The sequence below is a fragment of the Olea europaea genome, chromosome 16 (assembly GCF_002742605.1).
Source record: "Olea europaea var. sylvestris chromosome 16, O_europaea_v1, whole genome shotgun sequence".
Taxonomy (NCBI): Eukaryota; Viridiplantae; Streptophyta; class Magnoliopsida; order Lamiales; family Oleaceae; genus Olea; species Olea europaea.
This window is the reverse complement of record NC_036252.1, coordinates 377,988-399,823: the sequence shown is the minus strand read 5'-3', so window position 1 is coordinate 399,823 and position 21,836 is coordinate 377,988.

The window sequence follows — 21,836 nt, the reverse complement described above, 5'->3', positions numbered from 1 at the left end:
ACGGCCCGAGAAATTAGACTCGGGGCATTGACTCGGGATCAAGGGATTTACCCAAATTCCTTCGTTTAGCCCTTCGAATAATTAATTTTAGTATTAATTACGTCAGGTTGAAGAAGAGTTGGACAGAAAATTAACAACGCAAAATCGCACCAGGGACAATTTTGTCATTTGTCGCGACAGTGTCGGAATGGGCCGAAATTCGACCGATTGATTGGAAACGGCCCGAGAAATTGGACTCGGGGCACAGAACGGGGATCACGGGGTTTTAGCCCAATTTCGTCGTTTAGGCCTCCGAATAATTAATTTTCTTTTTAATTATGTCAAGTTGACGAAGTGTTGGACAAAAAATTAACAAAGCAAAATTGCACCAGGGGCAATTTTGTCATTTGTCGCGACGGTATTGAAATGGGCCAAAATTTGGCTGGTTTATTGGAAACGGCCCGAGAAATTGGACTTGGGGCACATATTTAGGATTACAGGATTTTAGCCAAATTCCTTCGTTTAGGCCTCCGAATAATTATATTCCTTATTAATTATGTCAGGTTGAAGAAGTGTTGGACAAAAAAATAACAAAGAAAAACCGCACCAGGGGCAGTTTTGTCATTTGTCGCAACGTTGTCGGAATGGGCCGAAATTTGGCAAGTTGATTGAAAATGACCTGAAAAATTGGGCTCGGGGCACAGACCTAGGATCATAGGATTTTAGCCAAATTTCTACGTTTAGGCTTCCGAATAATTAATTTCCTTATTTAATTATGTCAGGTTGAAGAAGTGTTGGGCGGAAAATTAATAAAGAAAAACCGCACCAGGGGCAATTTTGTCATTTGTAGCGATGGTGTCGGAAGGGGTAAAGATTTGGTAGGTTGATTTGAAACGGCTCGAGAAATTGGACTCAGGGCACAGACCCGAGATCACAGGATTTTAGCCAAATTCCTTCGTTTAGGCCTCCAAATAATTAATTTCCTTATTAATTATGTCAGGATGAAGAAGTGTTGGACAGAAAATTAACAAAGCAAAATCCCACCAGCGGTGATTTTGTCATTTGTCGCGACGGTGTCGGAAGGGTTCGAAATTTGGCAAGTTGATTGGAAACAGCCTGAAAAATTGTGCTTGGGGCACAGACCCGAGATCACGGGATTTTAGCCAAATACCTTCGTTTAGGCCTCTGAATGATTAATTTCCTTATTGATTATGTTAGGTTGAAGAAGTGTTGGACAGAAAATTAACAATGAAAAACCGCATTTGGGGCAATTTCGTCATTTGTCACGATGGTGTCAGAACGGGCTGAAATTTGACAGGTTGATTGGAAACAGCCCGAGAAATTGGACTCGGGTCTCAAACTCAGGATCACGGGATTTTGGCCAAATTCCTTCGTTTAGGCCTCCGAATAATTAATTTCCTTATTAATTATGTCAGGTTGAAGAAGTGTTGGACAAAAAATTAACAAAGCAAAATCATACCAAGGGTGATTTTGTCATTTGTTGTGACGGTGTCAGAATGGGCTGAAATTTAGCAGGTTGATTGGAAACGGCCCAAGAAATTAGACTCTGGGCGAATATTGGAAACGGCCCAAGAAATTAGACTCGGGGTGCATACCCGGGATCACGTGATTTAGTCAAATTCCTTCATTTAGGTCTCCGAATAATTAATTTTCGTATAAATTATGTCAGGCTAAAGAAGTGTTGGACAGAAAATTAACAAAGGAAAACCGCACCAGGGGCAATTTTGTCATTTGTCGCGACGATGTCGAAATGGGTCGAAATTTGGCAGGTTGATTGGAAACGGCCCGAGAAATTGGACTCGGGGCACACACCCGAGATCACGGGTTTAGCCAAATTCTTTCGTTTAGGCCTCGAAATAATTAATTTTCGTATTAATTATGTCAGGTTGAAAAAGATTAGGACAGAAAATTAATAACGCAAAACCGCAACAGGGACAATTTTGTCATTTGTCGCGACGGTGTCGGAATGGATCGAAATTCGGTTGGTTGACTGGAAACGGCCCGAGAAATTGGACTTGGGGCATAGACACAAGATCATGGGATTTTAGCCAAATTCCTTCGTTTAAGCCTCCGAATAATTAATTTCCATATTAATTTTGTTAGGATGAAGAAGTGCTGGATAGAAAATTAACAGCGCAAAACCGCACCAGGGGCTATTTTTTCATTTGTCGCAACAGTGTCGTAATGGGCCGAAATTTGGGAGGTTGATTGGAAATGGCTTGAGATATTGGACTCGGGCCACAGACCCGGGATCACGGGATTTAGCAAAGTTCCTTCATTTAGCCCTCCGACTAATTAATTTTAGTATTAATTATGTTAGGTTGAAGAAGTGTTGGACAGAAAATTAACAACGTAAAATCGCACCAGGGGCAATTTTGCTGTTGGTCACGACTGTGTCGGACTGGTCCGAAATTCGGCAGGTTGAATGGAAATGGCCCGACAAATTGGACTCGGGGCACAGAATCGGGATCACGGGATTTTAGCCAAATTCCTTCATTTAGGCTTCCGAATTATTATATTCTTTATTAATTACGTCAGGTTGAAGAAGTGTTTAATCGAAAATTAACAAAGAAAATCGCACCAGAGGTAATTTTGTCATTTGTCGCGATGGTGTCGGAATAGGCTGAAATTTGGCAAGTTGATTGGAAACGGCTCGAGAAATTGGACTCGAAGCACAGACTCAGGATCACGAGATTTTAGCCAAATTCCTTCATTTAGGCCTCCGAATAATTAATTTCCTCATTAGTTACGTCAGGTTGAAGAAGTGTTGGACAGAAAATTAACAAAGAAAAACTGCACCATGAGCAATTTTGTCATTTGTCGCAACGGTGTTGGAATGGGCCTAAATTTGGTAGGTTCATTGGAAACGGCCTGAGAAATTGGACTTATGGCACAGACCCAGGATAACGAGATTTAGCCAAATTCTTTCGCTTAGGCCTCTGAATAATGAATTTTCGTATTAATAATGTCAGGTTGAAGAAGTGTTGGATAGAAAATTAACAACGCAAAACCGCACCAGGTGCAATTTTGTCATTTGTCGCGATGGTGTCGAAATGGGCCGAAATTTGGGAGGTCGATTGTAAATGGCCTGAGAAATTGAACTCGGGGCACAGACCCGAGATCACGGGATTTAGCCAAATTCCTTCGTTTAGCCCTCCGAATAATTAATTTTAGTATTAATTATGTTAGGTTGAAGAAGTGTTGGATAGAAAATTAACAGCGCAAAACCGCACCAGGGGCAATTTTGTCGTTGGTCGCGACGGTGTCAGAATGGGTCGAAATTTGGCAGGTTGGTTCGAAACGGCCCGAGAAATTGGACTCGGGACACAGACCCAGGATCATGGGATTTTAGCCAAATTTCATCGTTCAGGCCGTCGAATAATTAATTTTCGTATTAATTATGTCAGGTTGACAAAGTGTTGGACAAAAAATTAACAACGCAAAATCACACTAGGGAAATTTTGTCATTTGTCGCGACGGTGTCAGAATGGGCCAAAATTTGGCAGGTTTATTGGAAACGGCCCGAGAAATTGGACTCAAGGCACAGACCCGAAATCAAAGGATTTTAGCCAAATTCCTCCGTTTAGGCCTCCGAATAATTATATTCCTTATTAATTATGTCTGGTTAAGAAGAGTTGGACAAAAAATTAACAAAGAAAAACTGCACCGGGGGCAATTTTGTCATTTGTCGTGACGATGTCGGAATGGGCCGAAATTCGGCAGGTTGATTGGAAATGGCCTAAGAAATTGGACTCGGGGCACAGACCCGTTTTCACGAGATTTTAGCCTAGTTACTTCATTTAGGCCTCCGAATAATTAATTTCTTTGTTAATTGTGTTAGGTTGAAGAAGTGTTGGATAGAAAATTAACAAAGCAAAACCGCACCCGGGGTAATTTTGTCATTTATCGTAACGGTGTCGGAATGGGCCGAAATTTGGCAGGTTGATTAGAAAAGGCCCGAGAAATTGGACTCGGGGCATAGACCCTGAATCACGGGATTTTAGCCAAATTCTTTCGTTTAGGCCTCCGAATAATTAATTTTCCGTATTAATTTTGTTAGGATGAAGAAGTGTTGGACAGAAAATTAACAATGCTTAACCGCACCAAAGGCAATTTTTTCATTTGTCGCAACGGTGTTGGATTGGGCCGAAATAAGGCACGTTGTCTAGAAACGACCCAAGAAATTGGACTAGAGGCACAAACCCAAGATCGCAGGATTTTAGCCAAAAATCCTTCGTTTAGGCCTCCGAATAATTATATTCCTTATTAATTATGTCAGGTTGAAGTAGTGTTGGACAGAAAATTAACAAAGAAAAATCGCATTAGGGAAAATTTTGTCATCTGTCATGACGGTGTCGGAATGGGCCGAAATTCGGCAGGTTGATTGGAAACACTCCGAAAAATTGGACTCTGAGCATTGACCCGGGATCACGAGATTTTAGCCAAATTCCTTCGTTTAGCCCTCCGAATAGTTAATTTTAGCATTAATCATGTCAGCTTGAAGAAGTGTTGGACAGAAAATTAACAACGCAAAATCGCACCAGGGGCAATTCTGTCATTTATCGCGACGGTGTCGAAATGGGTCAAAATTTGGGACGTTGATTGGAAACGACCCGAGAAATTGGACTTCGGGCACAGACCCGGGATCACGGGATTTAGCCAAATCCCTTCGTTTAGCCCTCCGGATAATTAATTTTAGTATTAATTATGTCAGGTTGAAGAAGTGTTGGACAAAAAATTAATAACGCAAAATCGTACCAGGGGCAATTTTGTCGTTTGTCACGACAATGTCGGAATGGGCCGAAATTTGGTAGGTTGATTGGAAATGGTCCGAGAAATTGGACTCGCGGCCCAAACCCAGGATCACGGGATTTTAACCAAATTTCATCGTTTAGGCCTCCTAATAATTAATTTTCATATTAATTATGTCAGGTTGACGAAGTGTTGGACAGAAAATTAACAAAGCAAAATTGCACCATGGGCAATTATGTCATTTGTCGCAACGGTGTCGGAATGTGCCGAAATTTCGCAGGCTTATTGGAAACGGCCCGAGAAATTGGACTCGGGCACAGATTCGGGATCACAGGATTTTAGCCAAATTCCTTCATTTAGGCCTCCGAAGAATTATATTCCTTATTAATTATGTCAGGTTGAAGAAGTGTTGGACAAAAAATTAAAAAAGAAAAACCGCACAGGGGGCAATTTTGACACTTGTCATAACGGTGTCGGAATGAACCGAAATTCGGCAGGTCAATTGGAAATAGCCCAAGAAATTAGATTCGGGGCACAGACCCGGGTTCACGGGATTTTAGCCAAATTCCATCATTTAGGCCTCCGAATAATTAATTTCCTTATTAATTATGTCTTGTTGAAGAAGTGTGGGACAAAAAATTAACAAAGCAAAACCGCACCAGGGACAATTTTGTCATTTATTGTGACGATGTCGGAATGGGCCAAAATTTGTCAGGTTGATTGAAAACGGCCCAAGAAATTGGACTCGGGGCACAGACCCTGGATATCGGGATTTTAGCCAAATTCCTTCGTTTAAGCCTCTGATTAATTAATTTTTCGTATTAATTTTGTCAGGATGAAGAAGTGTTGGACAGAAAATTAACAACGCAAAACAACACCAGGGGCAACTTTGTCATTTGTCGTGATGCTGTCGGAATGGGCCGAAATTCGACAGGTTGCCTAGAAACGGCCTGAGAAATTGGACTTGGGGCACAGACCCGGGATCACGGGATTTAGCCAAATTCCATCGATTAGCGCTCCAAATAATTAATTTCAGTATTAATTATGGAAGGTTGAAGAAGTGTTGGACATAAAATTAACAACGCAAAACTGCACCAGGGGCAATTTAGTCGTTTGTCGCGACGGTGTCGGAATGGGTAGAAATTCGACAGGTTGATTGGAAATGGCCCGAGAAATTGGACTCGAGGCACAGACCCGGGATCACAGGATTTTAGCAAAATTTCATCGTTTAGCCCTCCGAATAATTAATTTTTATATTAATTATGTCAGGTTGAAGATGTGTTGGACAGAAGATTAACAAAGTAAAACCGCACCAGGGGCAATTTTGTCATTTGTCGCGACAGTTTCGGAATGGACCGAAATTCGGCAGGTTGATTGGAAACAGCCCGAGAAATTTAGACTGGGGCACAAACTCGGGATCACAGTATTTTAGCGAAATTCCTTCGTTTAGGCCTCCGAATAATTATATTCCTTATTAATTATGTCAGGTAGAAGAAATTTCGGACAGAAAATTAACAAAGAAAAATTGCACCAGGGGCGATTTTGTCATTTTTCGTGACATTGTCGGAATGGGCAGAAATTCGACAGGTCTATTGGAAATGGCCCGAGAAATTGGACTCGAGGCGCAGACCCGGGATCACGGGGCTTAGTCAAATTCCTTCGTTTAGGCCTCCGAATAATTATACTCATTATTACTTATGTCAGGTTGAATAAGTGTTGGACAGAAATTAACCAAGAAAAACCGTACCAGGGGCAATTTTGTCATTTGTCGCGACGGTGTCGGAATGGGCCGAAATTCGGTAGGTTGATTGGAAACGGCCCTAGAAATTGGACTAGGGGCACAGACCCGAAATCACGGGATTTTAGCCAAATTTCTTCGTTTAGGCCTCCGAATAATTAATTTCCCTATTAATTATGTCAGGTTGAAGAAGTGTTGGATAGAAAATTAACAAAGCAAAACCGTACCAGGGACAATTTTGTCGTCTGTAGCGACGGTGTCGGAATGGGCCGAAATTTACCTGGTTGATTGGAAACGGCCTGAGAAATTGGACTCGGGGCATAGACTCGGGATCACAGGATTTTAACCAAATTCGTTCGTTTATCCCTCGGAATAATTAATTTTAGCATTAATTATGTCAGGTTGAAGAAGTGTTGGACAGAAAATTAACGACGCAAAATCGCACCAAGGGCAATTTTGTCATTTGTCGCGACGGTGTCGGAATGGGCCGAACTTTGGTAGGTTGATTGGAAACGGCCCGAAAAATTGGACTCGGGGCATAGACTCGAGATCACGAGATTTTAGCCAAATTTCGTCATTTAGGCCTCCAAATAATTAATTTTCTTATTAATTATGTCAGGTTGACGAAGTATTGGAGAGAAAATTAACAAACAAAAATCACACCAGGGGCAATTTTTTCATTTGTCGCGACGGTGTCGGAATGGGTCGAAATTTGGCTAGTTGATTGGAAACGGCCCGAGAAATTGGACTCGGGGCACAGACCCGGGATCATAGGATTTTAGCCAAATTCCTTCATTCAGCCATCGGAATAATTAATTTTAGCATTAATTATGTCAGGTTGAAGAAGTATCGGACAGAAAATTATCGACGCAAAACCGCACCAAGGGCAATTTTGTCATTTGTCGCTATGGTGTCGGAATGGCCTGAACTTTGGGAGGTTGATTGGAAACGGCCCGAAAAATTGGACTCGGGGCACAGACCCGAGATCACAGGATTTAGCTAAATTCCTTCAATTAGACCTCCGAATAATTAATTTTAGTATTAATTATGTCAGGTTGAAGAAGTGTTGGATAGAAAATTAACAACACAAAGCCGCACCAGGGGCAATTTTGTTGTTTGTCGCGACGATGTCGAAATGGGTCAAAATTCCAGAGGTTGATTGGAAATGGCCCGAGAAATTGGACACGGCGCACAGACCCGGGATAACGGGATTTTAGCTAAATTTCGTCATTTAGGTCTTCGAATAATTAATTTTCGTATTAATAGTGTCAGGTTGACGAAGTGTTGGAGAGAAAATTATTAAACAAAAATCACACCAAAGGCAATTTTTCATTTGTCACGATGATGTTGGAATGGGCCGAAATTTGGCTTGTTCATTGGAAACGGCCCAAGAAATTAGACTCTGGGCACAGACCCGGGATCACGGGATTTTAGCCAAATTCCTTCGTTTAAACCTCCGAATTATTATATTCCTTACTAATTATGTCAGGTTGAAAAAGTACTGGACAGAAAATTATCAAAGAAAAACTGCACCAGGGGCAATTTTATCATTCGTCGCGACGGTGTCGGAATGGGCCGAAATTTGGCAAGTTGATTGGAAACGGCCCGAAAAATTGGACTCGGGGCACAGACCTGGGATCATGGGATTTTAGCCAAATTCCTTCGTTCAGGCCTCCAAATAATTAATTTTCGTATTAATTTTGTCAAGATGAGGAAGTGTTGGAAAGAAAATTAACAACGCAAAATCGCACCAGGGGCATTTTTGTCATTTGTCGCGACGGTGACGGAATGAGCCGAAATTTGGCAAATTGATTGGAAACGGATCGAGACATTGGACCCAGGGCACAAACTCGGGATCACGGGATTTAGCCAAATTCCTTCGTTTAGGCCTCCGAATAATTATATTCCTTATTACTTATGTTAGGTTGAAGAACTATTGGACAGAAAATAAACAAAGAAAAACCACAGCAAGGGCAATTTTATCATTTGTCGTGACGGTGTCGAAATGGGCCGAAATTCGGTAAGTTTATTGGAAACGGCCCGAGAAATTGGACTTGGGTTACAGACCCGTGATCACGGGATTTTAGCCAAATTCCTTCGTTTAGACCTCCGAATAAATATAACCCTTATTAATTATGTCCGGTTGAAAAAGTGTTGGACAGAAAATTAATAATTAAAAATCACACCACGGGCAATTTTGTTATTTGTCGCGACATTGTCGAAATGGGCTGAAATTTGGCAGGTTGATTGGAAACGGCCCGAGAAATTGGACTCGAGGCACAGACCCGGGATCATGGGATTTTAGCCAAATTTTGTCATTTAGGTCTTCGAATAATTAATTTTCGTATTAATTATGTCAGGTTGATGAAGTGTTGGAAATAAAATTATCAAACCAAAATCACACCAGGGGCAATTTTTTCATTTGTCGCGACGGTGTCAGAATGGGTCGAAATTTGGCTGGTTGATTGGAAATGGTCTGAGAAATTGGACTCGAGGCATAGGCCCGGGATCACAAGATTTTAGCCAAATTCGTTCGTTTAGCCCTCAGAATAATTAATTTTAGCATTAATTATGTCAGGTTGAAGAAGTGTTGGACAGAAAATTAACAACGCAAAATCGCACCAAGGGCAATTTTGTCATTTGTCGCGACGGTGTCCAAATGGGCCGAACTTTTGTAGGTTGATTGGAAATAGCCCGAAAAATTGGACTCAGGGCATAGACCCGAGATCACGAGATTTTAGCCAAACTTCATCATTTAGGCCTCCAAATAAATAATTTTCTTATTAATTATGTCAGGTTGACGAAGTGTTGGAGAGAAAATTAACCAAAATCACACCAGGGGCAATTTTTTCATTTGTCGCGACGGTGTCGGAATGGGCCGAAATTTGGCAAGTTGATTGGAAACGGCCCGAGAAATTGGACTCGGGGCACAGATCCGGGATCATAGGATTTTAGCCAAATTCCTTCATTCAGCCATCGGAATAATTAATTTTAGCATTAATTATGTCAGGTTGAAGAAGTGTTAGATAGAAAATTATCGACGCAAAACCGCACCAAGGGTAATTTTGTCATTTGTTGCGACGGTGTCGGAATGGCCTGAACTTTGGGAGGTTGATTGGAAACGGCCCGAAAAATTGGACTCGGGGCACAGACCCGAGATCACAGTGTTTAGCCAAATTCCTTCGATTAGCCCTCCGAATAATTAATTTTCGTATTAATTATGTCAGGTTGAAGAAGTGTTAGACAGAAAATTAACAACACAAAACCGCACCAGGGATAATTTTGTTGCTTGTCGCGACGATATCAAAATGGGTCGAAATTCTAGAAGTTGATTGGAAACGGCATGAGAAATTGGACTCGGCGCACCGACCCGGGATCACGGGATTTTAGCCAAATTTCTTCATTTGGGTCATCAAATAATTAATTTTCATATTAATTATGTCAGGTTGACGAAGTGTTTTAGAGAAAATTATCAAACCAAAATCACACCAGGGGCAATTTTTTCATTTGTCGCGACGATGTCCGAATGGGCCGAAATTTGGCTGGTTGATTGGAAACGGTCCGAAAAATTAGACTCGGGGCAGAGTCGGGATCACGGGATTTTAGCCAAATTCCTTCGTTTAGACCTCCGAATTATTATATTCCTTACTAATTATGTTAGGCTGAAGAAGTGTTGGACAGAAAATTAACAAAGAAAAACCGTACCAGGGGCAATTTTATCTTTCGTCGCGACGGTGTCGGAATGGGCAGAGATTTGGTAGGCTGATTGGAAACAGCCCAAAAAATTGGACTTGGGGCACAGACCTGGGATCACGGGATTTTAGCCAAATTCCTTCGTTCAGGCGTCCAAATAATTAATTTTCGTATTAATTTTGTCAAGATGAAGAAGTGTTGGACAGAAAATTAACAACGTAAAATCGCACGAGGGGCATTTTTGTCATTTTTCGTGGCGGTGTCGGAATGAGCCCAAATTTGGCAGGTTGATTGGAAACGGCCCGAGAAATTGGACTTGGGCCACAGACTCAGGATCACGGGATTTAGCCAAATTCCTTCGTTTAGGCCTCCGAATAATTATATTCCTTATTACTTATGTCAGGTTGAAGAACTATTGGACATAAAATAAACAAAGAAAAACCGCAGCAAGGGCAATTTTGTCATTTGTCGCGACGGTGTCGGAATGGGCCGAAATTCGGCAGGTTTATTGGAAACAGCCCGAAAAATTGGACTTGGGTCATAGAACCGCGATCGCGGGATTTTAGCCATATTCCGTCGTTTAGGCCTCCGAATAATTATAACCCTTATTAATTATGTCCGGTTGAAGAAGTGTTGAACAGAAAATTAATAATGAAAAATCGCACCAGGGGCAATTTTGTCATTTGTCGCGACGTTGTCGGAATGGGCCGAAATTTGGCAGGTTGATTGGAAACGGCCCGAGAAATTGGACTCGGGGCACAGACCCAGGATCACAGGATTTTAGCCAAATTTCGTCATTTAGGTCTTCGAATAATTAATTTTCGTATTAATTATGTCAGGTTGACGAAGTGTTTGAAATAAAATTATCAAACCAAAATCACACCAGGGGCAATTTTTTCATTTGTCGCGACGGTGTCGGAATGGGCCGAAATTTGGCTAGTTGATTGGAAACGGCCTGAGAAATTGGACTCGGGGCATAGACCCAGGATCACAGGATTTTAGCCAAATTCGTTCGTTTAGCCCTCGGAATAATTAATTTTTGCATTAATTATGTCAAGCTGAAGAAGTGTTGGACAGAAAATTAATGACGCAAAATCGCACCAAGGGCAATTTTGTCATTTGTCGCGACGGTGTCGGAATGGGCCGAACTTTGGTAGGTTGATTGGAAACGGCCCGAAAAATTGGACTCGGGACACAGACCCGAGATCACGAGATTTTAGCCAAATTTCGTCATTTAGGCCTCCAAATAATTAGTTTTCTTATTAATTGTGTCAGGTTGACGAAGTGTTGGAGAGAAAATTAACAAACCAAAATCACACTAGGGGCAATTTTTTCATTTGTCGCGACGGTGTCGGAATGGACCGAAATTTGGCAAGTTGATTGGAAACGGCCCGAGAAATTGGACTCGGGGCATAGACCCGAGATCACAGGATTTTAGCCAAATTCCTTCGTTCAGCCATCGGAATAATTAATTTTAGCATTAATTATGTTAAGTTGAAGAAGTGTTCGACAGAAAATTATCGATGCAAAACCGCACCAAGGGCAATTTTGTCATTTGTCACGACGGTGTCGGAATGGCCTGAACTTTGGGAGGTTGATTGGAAACTGCCTGAAAAATTGGACTCGGGGCACAGACCCGAGATCACAGGATTTAGCCAAATTCCTTCGATTAGCCCTCCGAATAATTAATTTTATTATTAATTATGTCAGGTTGAAGAAGTGTTGGACAAAAAATTAACAACACAAAACCGCACCAGGGGCAATTTTGTTGTTTTTAGCGACGATTTCGAAATGGGTCGAAATTCCAGAGGTTGATTGGAAATGACCCGAGAAATTGGACTCGACGCACAGACCCGGGATCACGGGATTTTAGCCAAATTTCGTCATTTAGGTCTTCGAATAATTAATTTTCGTATTAATTATGTCAGGTTGACGAAGTGTTGGATAGAAAATTATCAAACCAAAATCACACTAGGGGCAATTTTTTCGTTTGTCGCGACAATGTCCGAATGGGCCGAAATTTGGCTGGTTGATTGGAAACGGCCCGAGAAATTAGACTCAGGGCATAGACTCGGGATCACGGGATTTTAGCCAAATTCCTTCGTTTAGACCTCCGAATTATTATATTCCTTACTAATTCTGTTAGGTTGAAGAAGTGTTGGACAGAAAATTAACAAATAAAAACCGCACCAGGGGCAATTTTATCTTTCGTCGCGACGGTGGCGGAATGGGCCAAGATTTGGTAGGTTGATTGGAAACGGCCCAAAAAATTGGACTTGGGGCACAGACCTGGGATCACGGGATTTTAGCCAAATTCCTTCGTTCAGGCGTCCAAATAATTAATTTTCGTATTAATTTTGTCAAGATGAAGAAGTGTTGGACAGAAAATTAACAATGTAAAATCGTACTAGGGGCATTTTTGTCATTTTTCGCGGCGGTGTCGGAATGAGCCGAAATTTGGCAGGTTGATTGGAAACGGCCCGAGAAATTGGACTTGGGCCACAGACTCGGGATCACGGTATTTAGCCAAATTCCTTTATTTAGGCCTCCGAATAATTATATTCCTTATTACTTATGTCAGGTTGAAGAACTATTGGACATAAAATAAACAAATAAAAACCGCAGCAAGGGCAATTTTGTCATTTGTCGCGACGGTGTCGGAATGGGCCGAAATTCGGCAGGTTTATTGGAAACGGCCCGAAAAATTGGACTTGGGTCATAGACCCGCGATCGCAGGATTTTAGCCATATTCCGTCGTTTAGGCCTCCGAATAATTATAACCCTTATTAATTATGTCCGGCTGAAGAAGTGTTGGACAGAAAATTAATAATGAAAAATCGCACCAGGGGCAATTTTGTCATTTGTCGCGACGTTGTCGGAATGGGCCGAAATTTGGCAGGTTGATTGGAAACGGCCCGAGAAATTGGACTCGGGGCACAGACCCGGGATCACAGGATTTTAGCCAAATTTCATCATTTAGGTCTTCGAATAATTAATTTTCGTATTAATTATGTCAGGTTGACGAAGTGTTTGAAATAAAATTATCAAACCAAAATCACACCAGGGGCAATTTTTTCATTTGTCGCGACGGTGTCGGAATGGGCCAAAATTTGGCTAGTTGATTGGAAACGGCCTGAGAAATTGGACTCGGGGCATAGACCCAGGATCACAGGATTTTAGCCAAATTCGTTCGTTTAGCCCTCGGAATAATTAATTTTTGCATTAATTATGTCAAGCTGAAGAAGTGTTGGACAGAAAATTAATGACGCAAAATCACACCAAGGGCAATTTTGTCATTTGTCGCGACGGTGTCAGAATGGGCCGAACTTTGGTAGGTTGATTGGAAACGGCCCGAAAAATTGGACTCGGGACACAGACCCGAGATCACGAGATTTTAGCCAAATTTCGTCATTTAGGCCTCCAAATAATTAGTTTTCTTATTAATTGTGTCAGGTTGACGAAGTGTTGGAGAGAAAATTAACAAACCAAAATCACACCAGGGGCAATTTTTTCATTTGTCGCGACGGTGTTCTAATGGGCCAAAATTTGGCTAGTTGATTGGAAACGGCCCGAGAAATTGGACTCGGGGCACAGACCCAGGATCACAAGATTTTAGCCAAATTCCTTCATTCAGCCATCGGAATAATTAATTTTAGCATTAATTATGTCAGGTTGAAGAAGTGTTAGACAGAAAATTATCGACACAAAACCGTACCAAGGGCAATTTTGTCATTTCTCGAGACGGTGTCGGAATGGCATGAACTTTGGGAGGTTGATTGGAAACGGCCCGAAAAATTGGACTCAGGGCACAGACCCGAGATCACAGGATTTAGCCAAATTCCATTGACTAGCCCTCCGAATAATTAATTTTAGTATTATATGTCAGGTTGAAGAAGTGTTGGACAGAAAATTAACAACGCAAAATCGCACCAGCGGTAATTTTGTCGTTTGCCACGACGATGTCGGAATGGGTCGAAATTTCACAGGTTGATTGGAAACGGCCCGAGAAATTGGACTCGGGGCACAGACCTGGGATCACGAGTTTTTAGCCAAATTTTGTCATTTAGGTCTCTAAATAATTAATTTTCGTATAAATTAAGTCAGATTGACGAAGTGTTGGAGAGAAAATTAACAAACCAAAATCACACTAGGGGCAATTTTTTCATTCGTCGCGACGATGTCGGAATGGGTAGAAATTCGGCTGGTTGATTGGAAACGGCCTGAGAAATTGGACACGGGGCATAGACCCGGGATCATAGGATTTTAGCCAAATTCCTTCGTTTAGCCCTCAGAATAATTAATTTCAGTATTAATTATGTCAGGTTGAAGAAGTGTTGGATAGAAAATTAACGACGCAAAATCGCACCAGGGGCAATTTTGTCGTTTGTTGCGATGGTGTCTGAATGGGTCGAAATTCCACAGGTTGATTGGAAACGGCCCAAGAAATTGGACTAGGGGCACAGACCCGAGATCACTAGATTTTAGCCAAATTTCGTCATTTAGGTCTCCGAATAATTAATTTTCATTTTAATTATGTCAGGTTGAAGAAGTGATGGACAGAAAATTAATAATGATAAAATGCACCGGGGGTAATTTTGTCATTTGTCGCGACGTTGTCGGAATGGGCCGAAATTGGGCAGGTTGATTGGAAACGGCCCAAGAAATTGAACACGGGGCATAGATGAGATTTTAGCCAAATTCCTTTGTTTAGGCTTCCGAATAATTATATTCCATATTAATTATGTCAGGTTGAAGAAGTGTTGGATAGAAAATTAAAAAAGAAAAACCGCACCGACGGTAATTTTATCATTTGTCGTGACGGTGTCGGAATGGGCTGAAATTCGACAGGTTGTTTGGAAATGGCCCAAGAAATTGGACTCGAGGCACAGACCCGGGTTCACGGGATTTTAGCCGAGTTCTTTCATTTAGGCCTCCGAATAATTAATTTCCTTATCAATTATCACAATTGAAGAAGTGTTGGACAGAAAATTAACAAAGCAAAATCAGACCAGGGGCTATTTTGTCATTCCTCACGATGGTGTCGGAATGGGCCAAAATTTGGCTGGTTGATTGGAAACGGCCCGAGAAATTGGACTCGGGACACAGACCTGGGATCACGGGATTTTAGCCTAATTTCGTCATTTAGGTCTCCGAATAATTAATTTTCGTATTAATTATGGTAGGTTGACGGATTGTTGGAGAGAAAATTATCAAACCAAAATCACACCAGGGGCTATTTTTTCATTTGTCGCGACGATGTCGGAATGGGCCAAAATTTGGCTAGTTGATTGGAAACGGCCCGAGAAATTGGACTCGGGGCATAGACTCGGGATCATAGGATTTTCGACAAATTCCTTCATTTCGGCCTTCGAATAATTATATTCCCTATTAATTATGTCAGGTTGAAGAAGTGTTGGACCAAAAATTAACAAAGAAAAACCGCACCGGCGGTAATTTTGTCGTTTGTCATGACGATGTAGGAATCGGTCGAAATTTGGCAGGTTGATTGGAAACGGCCCAAGAAATCGGACTCGGGGCACAGACCCGAAATCACAGGAGTTCACCAAATTCTTTCGTTCAGGCCTCCGAATAATTTAATTTTCGTATTAATTATGTTAGGTTGAAGAAGTGTTGGACAGAAAATTAACAACACAAAATCGCACCAGGGGCAATTTTGTTAGTTGTCGTGACGGTATCGGAATGGGCCAAACTTTGGCAGGTTGATTGGAAACGGCCCGAGAAATTGGACTCGAGGCATAGACCCGGGATCACGAGATTTCGCCAAATTCCTTCATTTAGACCTCCGAATAATTATATTCCTCATTAATTATGTCAGGTTGAAGAAGTGTTTGACAGAAAATTAGCAAAGAAAAACCGCAACAGGGGCAATTTTGTAATTTTATCGCGACAGTGTCGGAATGGGTCGAAATTTGGCAGGTTGACTGGAAACGGGCCGAGAAATTGGACTCGGGGCATAGACCCCGGATCATGAGATTTTAGCCAAATTCCTTCGTTTAGGCCTCTGAATAACTTATTTCTGTATTAATTTTTTCAGGATGAAGAAGTGTTGGACAGAAAATTAACAACGTAAAATCGCACTTGGGACATTTTTTTCATTTGTCGCGATGGCGTCGGAATGGGCCGGAATTTGGCACGTTGATTGGAAACGGCCCGAGAAATTGGACTCGAGGCACAGACGTGGGATCAAGGAATTTAGCAAAATTCCTTCGTTTAAGCCTCCGAATAAATATATTCCTTATTACTTATGTCAGGTTAAAGAAGTGTTGGACAGAAAATTAACAAAGAAAAACCGCACCCGGGGCAATTTTGTCCTTTGCCGCGACGGTGTCGGAATGGGCTGAAATTCGGCAGGTTGATTGGAAATGGCCCAAAAAATTGGACTCGGGGCATAGACCCGGGATCACGAGATTTTAGTCAAATTCCATCGTTTAGGCCTTCGAACAATTAATTTCCTTATTAATTATGTCAGGTTGAAGAAGTGTTGGACAAAAAATTAACAAAGTGAAATCGCACCAGGGGCAATTTTGTCATTTGTCTCGATGGTGTCGGAATGGGTTGAAATTTGGCTGGTGTATTGGAAACGGTCCGAGAAATTGGACTCGGGGCATAGACCCGAGATAATGGGATTTTAGCCAAATTCCTTCGTTTAGCCCTTCGAATAATTAATTTTCGTAAATATTTTTTCAGGATGAAGAAGTGTTGGACAAAAAATTAACGACGCAAAACCGCACCTAGGGCAATTTTGTCATTTGTCGCGACGGTGTCGAAATGGGCCGAACTTTGGGAGGTTGATTAGAAACGGCCTGAAAAATTGGACTCGGGGCACAGACTCGAGATCACAGGATTTAGCCAAATTCCTTCGATTAGACCTCCGAATAATTAATTTTAGTATTAATTATGTTAGGTTGAAGAAGTGTTGGACAGAAAATTAACAACACAAAACCGCACCAGGGGTAATTTTGTTGTTTGTTGCGACGGTGTCGGAATGAGTCGAAATTCCAGAGGTTGATTGGAAACGGCCCGAGAAATTGGACTCGGGGCATAGACCCGGGATCACGGGATTTTAGCCAAATTTCATCATTTAGGTCTTTGAATAATTAATTTTCGTATTAATTTTATCAGGTTGACGAAGTGTTGGAGAGAAAATTATCAAACCAAAATCACACCAGGGGCAATTTTTTCATTTGTCGCGACGGTGTCGGAATGGGCCGAAATTTGGCTGGTTGATTGGAAACGGCCGAGAAATTGGACTCAGGGCACAGACTCGGGATCACAGGATTTTAGCCAAATTCCTTCATTTAGCCCTCGGAATAATTAATTTTAGCATTAATTATGTCAGGTTGAAGAAGTGTTGGACAGAAAATTAACGAGGCAAAACCGCACTAAGGGCAATTTTGTCATTTGTCGCGACGGTGTCGGAATGGGCCGAACATTGGGAGGTTGATTGGAAACGGCCCGAAAAATTGGACTCGGGGCACAGACCCGAGATCACAGGATTTAGCCAAATTCCTTCGATTAGCCCTCCGAATATTTAATTTTAGTATTAATTATGTCAAGTTGAAGAAGTGTTGGTCAGAAAATTAACAACAGAAAACTGCACCAGGGGCAATTTTGTCGTTTGCCACGACGGTGTCGGAATGGGTCGAAATTTCACAGGTTGATTGGAAACGGCCCGAGAAATTGGACTCGGGGCACAGACCTGGGATCACGGGTTTTTAGCCAAATTTCGTCATTTAGGTCTCCGAATAATTAATTTTCGTATTAATTAAGTCAGATTGACGAAGTGTTGGAGAGAAAATTAACAAACCAAAATCACACCAGGGGCAATTTTTTCATTTGTCGCGACGATGTTGGAATGGGCCGAAATTTGGCTGGTTGATTGGAAACGGCCCAAGAAATTGGACATGGGGCACAGACCCGGGATCACAGGATTTTAGCCAAATTCCTTCGTTTAGCCCTCGAAATAATTAATTTCAGTATTAATTATGTCAGGTTGAAGAAGTCTTGGACAGAAAATTAGCGACGCGAAATCGCACCAAGGGCAATTTTGTCATTTGTCACGACGGTATCGGAATGGGCCGAACTTTGGTAGGTTTATTGGAAACGGCCTGAAAAATTGGACTCTGGGCACAGACCTGAGATCACAGGATTTAGCCAAATTCCTTGGACTAGCCCTCCGAATAATTAATTTTAGTATTAATTATGTCAGGTTGAAGAAGTGTTGGATAGAAAATTAACGACGCAAAATCGCACCAGGGGCTATTTTTTTGTTTGTCGCGATGGTGTCTGAATGGGTCGAAATTCCACAGGTTGATTGGAAACGGCCCGAGAAATTGGACTCGGGGCACAGACCCGGGATCACGCGATTTTTAGCCAAATTTCGTCATTTAGGTCTCCGAATAATTAATTTTCGTTTTAATTATGTCAGGTTGAAGAAGTGTTGGGCAGAAAATTAATAATGAAAAATCGCACTGGGGGTAATTTGGTCATTTGTCGCGACGTTGTCGGAATGGGCCGAAATTTGGCAGGTTGATTGGAAACGGCCCGAGAAATTGGACTCGGGGCATAGATGAGATTTTAGCCAAATTCCTTTGTTTAGGCTTCCGAATAATTATATTCCATATTAATTATGTCAGGTTGAAGAAGTGTTGGATAGAAAATTAAAAAAGAAAAACCGCACCGGCGGTAATTTTGTCATTTTTCGTGACGGTGTCGGAATGGGCCGAAATTCGACAAGTTGTTTGGAAATGGCCCAAGAAATTGGACTCGAGGCACAGACCCGGGTTCACGGGATTTTAGTCGAGTTCCTTCTTTTAGGGCTCCGAATAATTAATTTCCTTATCAATTATCACAATTGAAGAAGTGTTGGACAGAAAATTAACAAAGCAAAATCAGACCAGGGGCTATTTTGTCATTTCTCACGATGGTGTCGAATTGGGCCGAAATTTGGCAGGTTGACTGGAAACGGTCCGAGAAATTGGACTCGGGGCACAGACCTGGGATCACGGGATTTTAGCCTAATTTCGTCATTTAGGTCTCCGAATAATTAATTTTCGTATTAATTATGTCAGGTTGACGAATTGTTGGAGAGAAAATTATCAAACCAAAATCACACCAGGGGCTATTTTTCATTTGTCGCGACGATGTCGAAATGGGCCAAAATTTGGCTAGTTGATTGGAAACGGCCAGAGAAATTGGACTCGGGGCACAGACTCGGGATCATAGGATTTTTGCCAAATTCCTTCATTTCGGCCTTCGAATAATTATAATCCCTATTAATTATGTTAGGTAGAAGAAGTGTTGGACCAAAAATTAACAAAGAAAAACCGCACCGACGGTAATTTTGTCATTTGTCGTGACGGTGTAGGAATCGGCGGAAATTTGGCAGGTTGATTGGAAACGGCCCAAGAAATCGAACTCGGGGCACAGACCCGGAATCACAGGAGTTCACCAAATTCTTTCGTTTAGGCCTCCGAATAATTTAATTTTCGTATTAATTATGTTAGGTTGAAAAAGTGTTGGACAGAAAATTAACGACACAAAATCGCACCAGGGACAATTTTGTCAGTTGTCGTGATGGTATCGGAATGGGCCAAACTTTGGCAGGTTGATTGGAAACGGCCCTAGAAATTGGACTCGGGGCATAGACCCGGGATCACGAGATTTCGCCAAATTCCTTCGTTTAGGCCTCCGAATAATTATGTTCCTTATTAATTATGTCAGGTTGAAGAAGTGTTGGACAGAAAATTAGCAAAGAAAAACCGCTATAGGGGCAATTTTGTAATTTTGTCGCGACGGTGTTGGAATGGGCCGAAATTTGGCAGGTTGATTGGAAACGGCCCGAGAAATTGGACTCAGGGCATAGACCCCGGATAACGAGATTTTAGCCAAATTCCTTCGTTTAGGCCTCTGAATAACTTATTTCTGTATTAATTTTTTCACGATGAAGAAGTGTTGGACAGAAAATTAACAACGCAAAATCGCACCTGGGACATTTTTTTCATTTGTCGCGACGGTGTCGGAATGGGCCGGAATTTGGCACGTTGATTGGAAACGGCCCGAGAAATTGGACTCGGGGCACAGACGCGGGATCATGGAATTCAGCAAAATTCCTTCGTTTAGGCCTCCGAATAATTATATTTTCGTTTAGGCCTCCAAATAATTATATTCCTTATTACTTATGTCAGGTTAAAGAAGTGTTGGACAGAAAATTAACAAAGAAAAACCGCACCAGGGGCAATTTTGTCCTTTGTCGCGACGGTGTTGGAATGGGCCGAAATTCGGCAGGTTGATTGGAAATGGCCCGAAAAATTGGAGTCGGGGCATAGACCCGGGATCACGAGATTTTAGCCAAATTCCATCGTTTAGGCCTTCGAACAGTTAATTTCCTTATTAATTATGCCAGGTTGAAGAAGTGTCGGACAAAAAATTAACAAAGCGAAACCGCACCAGGGGCAATTTTGCCATTTGTCTCGATGGTGTTAGAATGGGCTGAAATTTGGCTGGTATATTGGAAACGGTCCAAGAAATTGGACTCGGGGCATAGACCCGAGATAACGAGATTTTAGCCAAAGTCCTTCATTTAGGCCTTCGAATAATTAATTTTCGTATTAATTTTTTCAGGATGAAGAAGTGTTGGACAGAAAATTAACAACGCAAAACCGCACCAGGGGCAATTTTGTCAGTTGTCACGACGGAGTCGGAATGGGCCGAAGTTTGGCAGGTTGATTGGAAACGGCCTAAGAAATTTGACTCAGGGCACAGACTCGGAATCACGAGATTTCGCCAAATTCCTTCGTTTAGGCCCCCGAATAATTTAATTTTCGTATTAATTATTTCAGGTTGAAGAAGTGTTGGATAGAAACTTAACAACGTAAAATCGTACCGGGGGTAATTTTTTCAGTCGTCGAGACGGAGTCGGAATGGGCCGAAGTTTGGCAGGTTGATTGGAAATGGCCTGAGAAATTGGACTCGGGGCACAGACCCGGGATCACGGGATTTCACCAAATTCCTTCATTTATGCCTCCGAATAATTATATTCCTTATTAATTATGTCAGGTTGATAAAGTGCTGGACAGAATATTAACAAAGAAAAACCGCACTAGGGGCAATTTTGTCATTTGTCGTGACGGTGTCGGAATGGGCGAAAATTCGGCAGGTTAATTGGAAACAGCCCGAGAAATTGGACTCGTGGCATAGACTCAGGATCACGGGATTTTAGCCAAATTCCTTCGTTTAGACCTCCGAATTATTATATTCCTTATTAATAATGTCAGGTCGAAGAAGCGTTGGAAAGAAAATTAACAAAAAAAACCGCGCCAGGGGCAGTTTTGTAATTTTGTCGTGACGGTGTCTGATTGGGCCAAAATTTGGCAGGTTGATTGGAAACGGCCCGAGAAATTGGACTCGGGGCATAGACCCCGGATTGCGAGATTTTAGCCAAATTTCTTCGTTTAGGCCTCCGAATAACTTATTTCTGTATTAATTTTGTCAGGATGAAGAAGTGTTGGACAGAAAATTATCAACGAAAAAACCGCACCAGGGGCATTTTTGTCATTTGTCGCGACGGTGTTGGAATGGGCCGAAATTTGGCAGGTTGATTGGAAATGGCCCGAGAAATTGAACTCGGGAC